The following is a 6,753-nucleotide window of genomic DNA, read 5'->3' as shown; positions in this document are numbered from 1 at the left end:
TACCATTAAATTCTCTCCCAAATTGTCTATTCCCGTGTCAATTATCACCAGTGAAGGATCGCACTGTGTGCCTGCGTACTTAGATTCCGGAGTGGCTGCAATTTTTATCCAGCAGGAATTAGTTGATCGTCTCTATTTGACGACAGTTCCTCTAGAGAATCAGGGAACAAACAGGTGAAGTGCCAGGTATGTTTCCATTATCTGTTGTGCCCAGATCGACCAGGTTTCCCCCCTTGTCACTATGCCCTCAGGTAGAAATTTTTACCAAATTGGTCATTGAGGACTTTAAAAGGTTATCTACGTACAGGACTAATGATAATCTAACCCATGAGCAAAGAAACGCACTTAGGAAACTCCAAGCATTGAACGATGTAGTCTTCAAGGCTGCGGACAAGGGGGGAAATGTTGTTATTTGGCCAACCACAAAATATGAGAGGGAAGCCTTCAGACAGTTGCGGGACAGGCAGACCTATCCTAAATTACCAACAAACCCAGCTCCTATCTTTGCTCAGCAATTACGTGGAATTTTGGACGCAGCCCTTGATAGGGGCATTATCCCTGAAAAAATTTATGAGGGATTATTGACCAATGATCCCAAAATTCCCACGCTTTACCTTCTACCAAAGATACACAAGGATCCCACTGACCCCCGGGACGTCCGATCGTGTCCGGGATTGATGGTTTATGCGACCCTGTGTGTAAATTTATTGATCACTACTTGAAAACCTTGGTTAATGATTTACCTTCATTTGTCAAGGACACGACGGACGTACTTGGGAGGATCAATGGGATCCAAATTGAATCAGATATGTATCTTGTGACAGCGGACGTAGAATCACTCTACACGAGTATAAGGCATAGTGATGGTTTAGAGGTGGTCCGATTCTTCCTGGGGACCAGCAACCGGGATGGCCAATTATGTGATTTTATTTTGGATTTATTACAATTCATTTTGAGTCACAATTTTTTTGTATTTAAGGATTGTTATTATTTACAGAAGCAGGGGACTGCAATGAATGCGGCGTGCGCTCCGTCCTATGCGAACCTGTTTCTCGGTTTGTGGGAGAGACAGGTTTTCCACGGGGACGGCGGCTGCGCCGCTGACCATGTGCATTCATGGTTACATTATATTGATGACATTTTCTTTATTTGGCAGGGTTCGGAGTGCGGTCTGATAAATTTCATGCAGGAACTTAATAATAACTCATTCAATATTAAGTTGACTTACAAATACCATCAACAATGTACAGAGTTTCCGGATATACGTATTTTTGCAGACACTGGGTTTTTTGCATACTGATGTCTTTCGAAAGTCGACATCAGTTAACTCTTTACTGCATGCATCATCAGCCCACACTCCGTCAACTATTAAAGCCATCCCGGTTGGCCAGTTCCTCAGGATGAAGCGGATCTGCTCCTCAGATACCCTATTTGAACAACAATCTAAAGACCTGAGATCAAGGTTTAGAGAGAGGGGTTATAGTAACAGAACTAACAATTAGGGTATAGGATAGCAAGAGCTACTCCACGCAATGATCTCTTGAGATCTAAACAACAACAGATCAGTGAATCAGGTGTAAGATTTATATCTACATATAATGGGCAGTGGAACAAGATGAGAACCATCTTGGAAAAACACTGGCCCATTTTGGGATCTGAACCACTATTGGCTCAAAACTTATCAGATAGGCCGATGATGACAGCTAGAAGAGCTAAAAATCTGAAAGACTTCATAGTTAAAAGCCATTATATACCACGCCAGATATGTCCCTTTGGCTCCAGGGGACCGAGAAAGGGATGTTACCCATGTGGCGATTGTAGAGCCTGCATAAACATCTGCAGGGCAACCAACTTCTCCTCAGCCGACGGACTGAGGGACTTTGAAATTAGGGAATATATCTCATGCAGCACCACACTTGTGGTATATTATGCCACTTGTGGTTGTCCTAAAATTTATGTTGGACTAACCTCCAGAGAACAGAGGATTCGGACAAGAGAGCATGTACGCGATATTGTGGGGGCTGGTGAGATAGAGGATTTAACACAGCTAAAGACCCTACCCCGACATTTTAAACTATACCATGGCTGTAATCCTAAAACACTATTGGTGAGAGGAATTGACAGAATACATGGCGGCATCAGGGGGGGCAATGTGAAGAGAGTGTTAGCACAAAGAGAGTGCAAATGGATCGTCATGGTGGGATCCATGGCACCCGAAGGATTAAAAAAAAACTCTGCTTTGTTCCGTTTTTATAGTCTCTACCATCTTTGCTTTTTTATTAATTGTCTGTATTGCATGTTTTTATTAGGTTTTGCGTACGATATACATATTCGCTATATGCCTGACACTTTGAACTGGGGAAAAGATATCCTTTTAACATCATCGTCTGAATATGGGAATTTGCGTCTCTACTTTAGCTATATTAAATCAAGTGGAGGAGTTCTTTCATCTTGACACCTATGCACAGGGGCGGATTAAGGGTACCAAGGCCCCCGGGCACATTTTCAGGTCTGGCCCCCCCCCCTCCCGAACTCCGAGGACGCTGTACTGTATGTATTTGTTTGCAGATTTCTGTTTAGGCGGCCACAGACCTGGCACGGTTTTAATTTAGCTGTAAAAGTGGAATGAGCCATATAGAAGAAAGAAAACAGAATACTTTGAGACACTGAAGTGGTCAGGAGCTTTATAACTTTTTTATTTTTACGTCAAAGGAGTGGTGTGTGAAGGATTTGTTTTTTTGCAGGAGGAATTATAGTTTTTATTGGCACCATGTAAAGTACCATATAATGGGTGAATTGAAAAAAACTGGGATTCCTCCATGGTTTTTTTGGATTTAGTTTTTACTGTATATATTTATCTTCTCTTAAGGTAAAAGTAGATTTAACATATACTTTTACCTTAACTCCTTAACGCCGAAGAACGGATATATCCGTCCTCAGCAGCTGCTAGTTCGCGCAGGAGGACGGATATATCCGTCCTGTGATGGCGCGGGTACTGCCACTGTACCCACGTGATCAGCGGCAGGAGCACGGCTGTTCTACACAGCCTGGCTCCTGCTGCAACTGCCGGAATCGAAGCGCGCTCCGAGTCCGGCAGTTTAACCCATTAAATGCCGCTGTCAATAGTGACAGCGGCATCTAATGTGTTTGACAGAGGGAGGGAGCTCCCTCTGTCACCCGATCGGCGCCCCCGCAAACAAATCACGGGTCGCTGTCGGGTTTCCATGGCAGCGGGGGTCTAACAAAGACCCCCAGGTCTGTCTTCCGCAACTGCCTGTTAGGCGATGCCGGAGGCATGACCTAACAGGTTGCCTGTCAGTTTTACACTGACAGGCAATAATGCTTTGGTATACTAAGTATACCGAAGCATTATATATGCGATCGGCACATCGCATAGTGAAGTCCCCTGGTGGGACTTTTATAAAAAAATTTCAATCAGTTAAATAAAGTTTGTTGAAAAAAAAATAATAATAATTACAGTCAAAATCAAATAAAACTACTTTTTTTGCCCAAAAAGTGGTTTTATTCAGTAAAAGTGTCAAAACAAATCACACATACACATATATGGTATCCCCGCCATCGTAACAACTTGACCAATAAAATGAACACATTAATTAAACCGCCGGATGAACGGCGTCCAAAAAAAACGCAAAAAACAACGGCAAAATTCTCTCTTTTCTCCCATTCCCCCCATAAAAAATAAAATAAAAGTTAATCTATAAGTCCTATGTACCGCAAAATAGTACTAATGAAAACTACGCATTGGCCCGCAAAAATCAAGCCAACATACGGCCACATCGACGGAAAAATAAAAAAATGACGGCTCTTGGAACGCGGCGATGCAAAAACAAGTAATTTTTTTCTAAAAGGCTTTTTATTGTGCAAACGTAGGAAAATATATAAAACCTTTACATATTTGGTATCCCCGTAATCGTGCCGACCCATAGAATAAAGTGAACATGTTATTTACGCTGCATAGTAAACGGCGTAAATTTATAACGTGAAAATCAATGCTGGAATAGCTGCTTATTTTCAATTCTCTCCTAAAATAAAGTTAATAAAAGTTAATCAATATATTGTAAGAATCTAAAAATGGTGCAATTACAAAATACAACTCGTCCCGCAAAAAACAAGCCCTTATACGGCTATGTCGACGTAAAAAAAAAAGTTACGACTCTTGGAATGCGACCGTGAAAAAACAAAAAATAATCCTTGGTCATTAACGTGCAAAATGGCCCGGTCATTAAGGGGTTAAGAGAAGGTAAGTATATACATACCCAGAACCAAGCTCAGCACATATATACAGCCCCAGAACCAAGCTCAGTACATATATACAGCACCAGAACCAAGCTCAGTACATATATACAGCACTAGAACAAAGCTCAGTAAATATATACAGCCCCAGAACCAAGCTCAGTACATATATACAGCACCAGAACAAATACAGTTCAGTACAGAGATCATTTGCAAATTCAGTTAAACCCCTGCCATATAAATTTGTACATCATAAAACGACAGCTCCCAGTATAGCCTGAACAATGGTTAGGATATGCTGGGAGTTGCTGTTTAACAAAAAGAATGCTACCATCCGTCATCTCGCTGCAGATCATACAGTGACTACAGTACTGATCAGTCACAGGTAGAATAAACATTTATATTGAGTGACTCACCGGTGACGCCTCAGATTCCTTTTCGTTCTTTTTCTCTTTTCTTCTCCATCTGGTTCAAACCTCTATGATGACTTCTCCCGGGCACGGCCCATTTCTGCAGTTTGCAGCTCAGATGTCTTTGGCTCCTCACTTTTCCAACATTTCCGCACCTGTAAACGAAGATAAAATTCTCATGATACCACACTCTATGCTTCTAACTATAATAGTATCATACAATGATTATAGTACTATACACTGTACTCCTGAATATAATAGTACTATACACTGTACTCCTGAATATAATAATATTATACACTGTACCCCTGAATATAATAGTATTATACACTGTACTCCTGAATATAATAGTACTATACACTGTACTCCTGAATATAATAATATTATACACTGTACCCCTGAATATAATAGTACTATACACTGTACTCCTGAATATAATATTACTATACACTGTACTCCTGAATATAATAGTATTATACACTGTGCTCCTGAATATAATAGTGCTATACACTGTGCCCCTGAATATAATAGTATTATACACTGTACTCCTGAATATAATAGTACTATACACTGTACTCCTGAATATAATATTACTATACATGTACTCCTGAATATAATAGTATTATACACTGTACTCCTGAATATAATAGTGCTATACACTGTTCTCCTGAATATAATATTACTATACACTACGCTCCTGAATATAATAGTACTATACACTGCGCCCCTGAATATAATATTATATTCAGGAGTACAGTGTATAATACTATTATATTCAGGGGCGCAGTGTATAGTAATATTATATTCAGGAGAACAGTGTATAGCACTATTATATTCAGGAGTACAGTGTATAGTAATATTAGATTCAGGAGCACAGTGTATAGTATTATTATATTCAGGAGCACAGTGTATAGTGCTATTATATTCAGGAGTACAGTGTATAGTACTATTATATTCAGGAGTACAGTGTATGATACTATTATATTCAGGAGCGTAGTGTATAGTACTATTATATTCAGGGGCGCAGTGTATAATACTATTATATTCAGGGGCGCAGTGTATAGTACTATTATATTCAGGAGCACAGTGTATAGTACTATTATATTCAGGAGCACAGTGTATAGTACTATTATATTCAGGAGTACAGTGTATAGTACTATTATATTCAGGAGCACAGTGTATAGTACTATTATATTCAGGAGTACAGTGTATAGTACTATTATATTCAGGAGCACAGTGTTTAGTACTATTATATTCAGGGGCGCAGTGTATAGTGCTATTATATTCAGGAGCACAGTGTATAGTAATATTATATTCAGGAGCACAGTGTATAATACTATTATATTCAGGAGTGCAGTGTATAGTACTATTATATTCAGGAGCGTAGTGTATAGTACTATTATATTCAGTAGTACAGTGTATAGTACTATTATATTCAGGAGTACAGTGTATAGTATTATTATATTCAGGATTACAGTGTATAGTACTATTATATTCAGGAGTACAGTGTATAGTACTATTATATTCAGGAGTACAGTGTATAGTACTATTCTATTCAGGATTACAGTGTATAGTGCTATTATATTCAGGAGTACAGTGTATAATACTAGCACTATACACTGTAATCCTGAATATAATAATACTATACACTGTACTACTGAATATAATAGTACTATACACTACGCTCCCGAATATAATAGTACTATACACTGTAATCCTGAATATAATAATACTATACACTGTGCCCCTGAATATATGTGTGTGTGTGTGTGTGTGTATAGGAGACAGCATATCTATAGCACTACGACCCTACAAACTATGGATAGGATTAGATACAGTGGCTCAGCACAGTATCACACATGATAGGATTACATACAGTAGCTCAACAGACAGTATCACACATGATAGGTTTAGATATAGGGACCAGCTCGCTGACATTGTGGTTCCAGCGCTGGACCCAGAAAAGGTAAGTATAAGAATTGTTTTGCTTTTTTATGTGTTACGAATTATTTTTGTGTGTTTGTGTTATTTTACAGGTTCGGTCGTTGGACTACGTCAGATTCGAGGACTTCTTCAATGACAGCGTTTT

Source organism: Rhinoderma darwinii, chromosome 2, assembly GCF_050947455.1.
Source record: "Rhinoderma darwinii isolate aRhiDar2 chromosome 2, aRhiDar2.hap1, whole genome shotgun sequence".
Classification (NCBI taxonomy): domain Eukaryota; kingdom Metazoa; phylum Chordata; class Amphibia; order Anura; family Rhinodermatidae; genus Rhinoderma; species Rhinoderma darwinii.
This window is presented reverse-complemented; position numbering follows the sequence as displayed.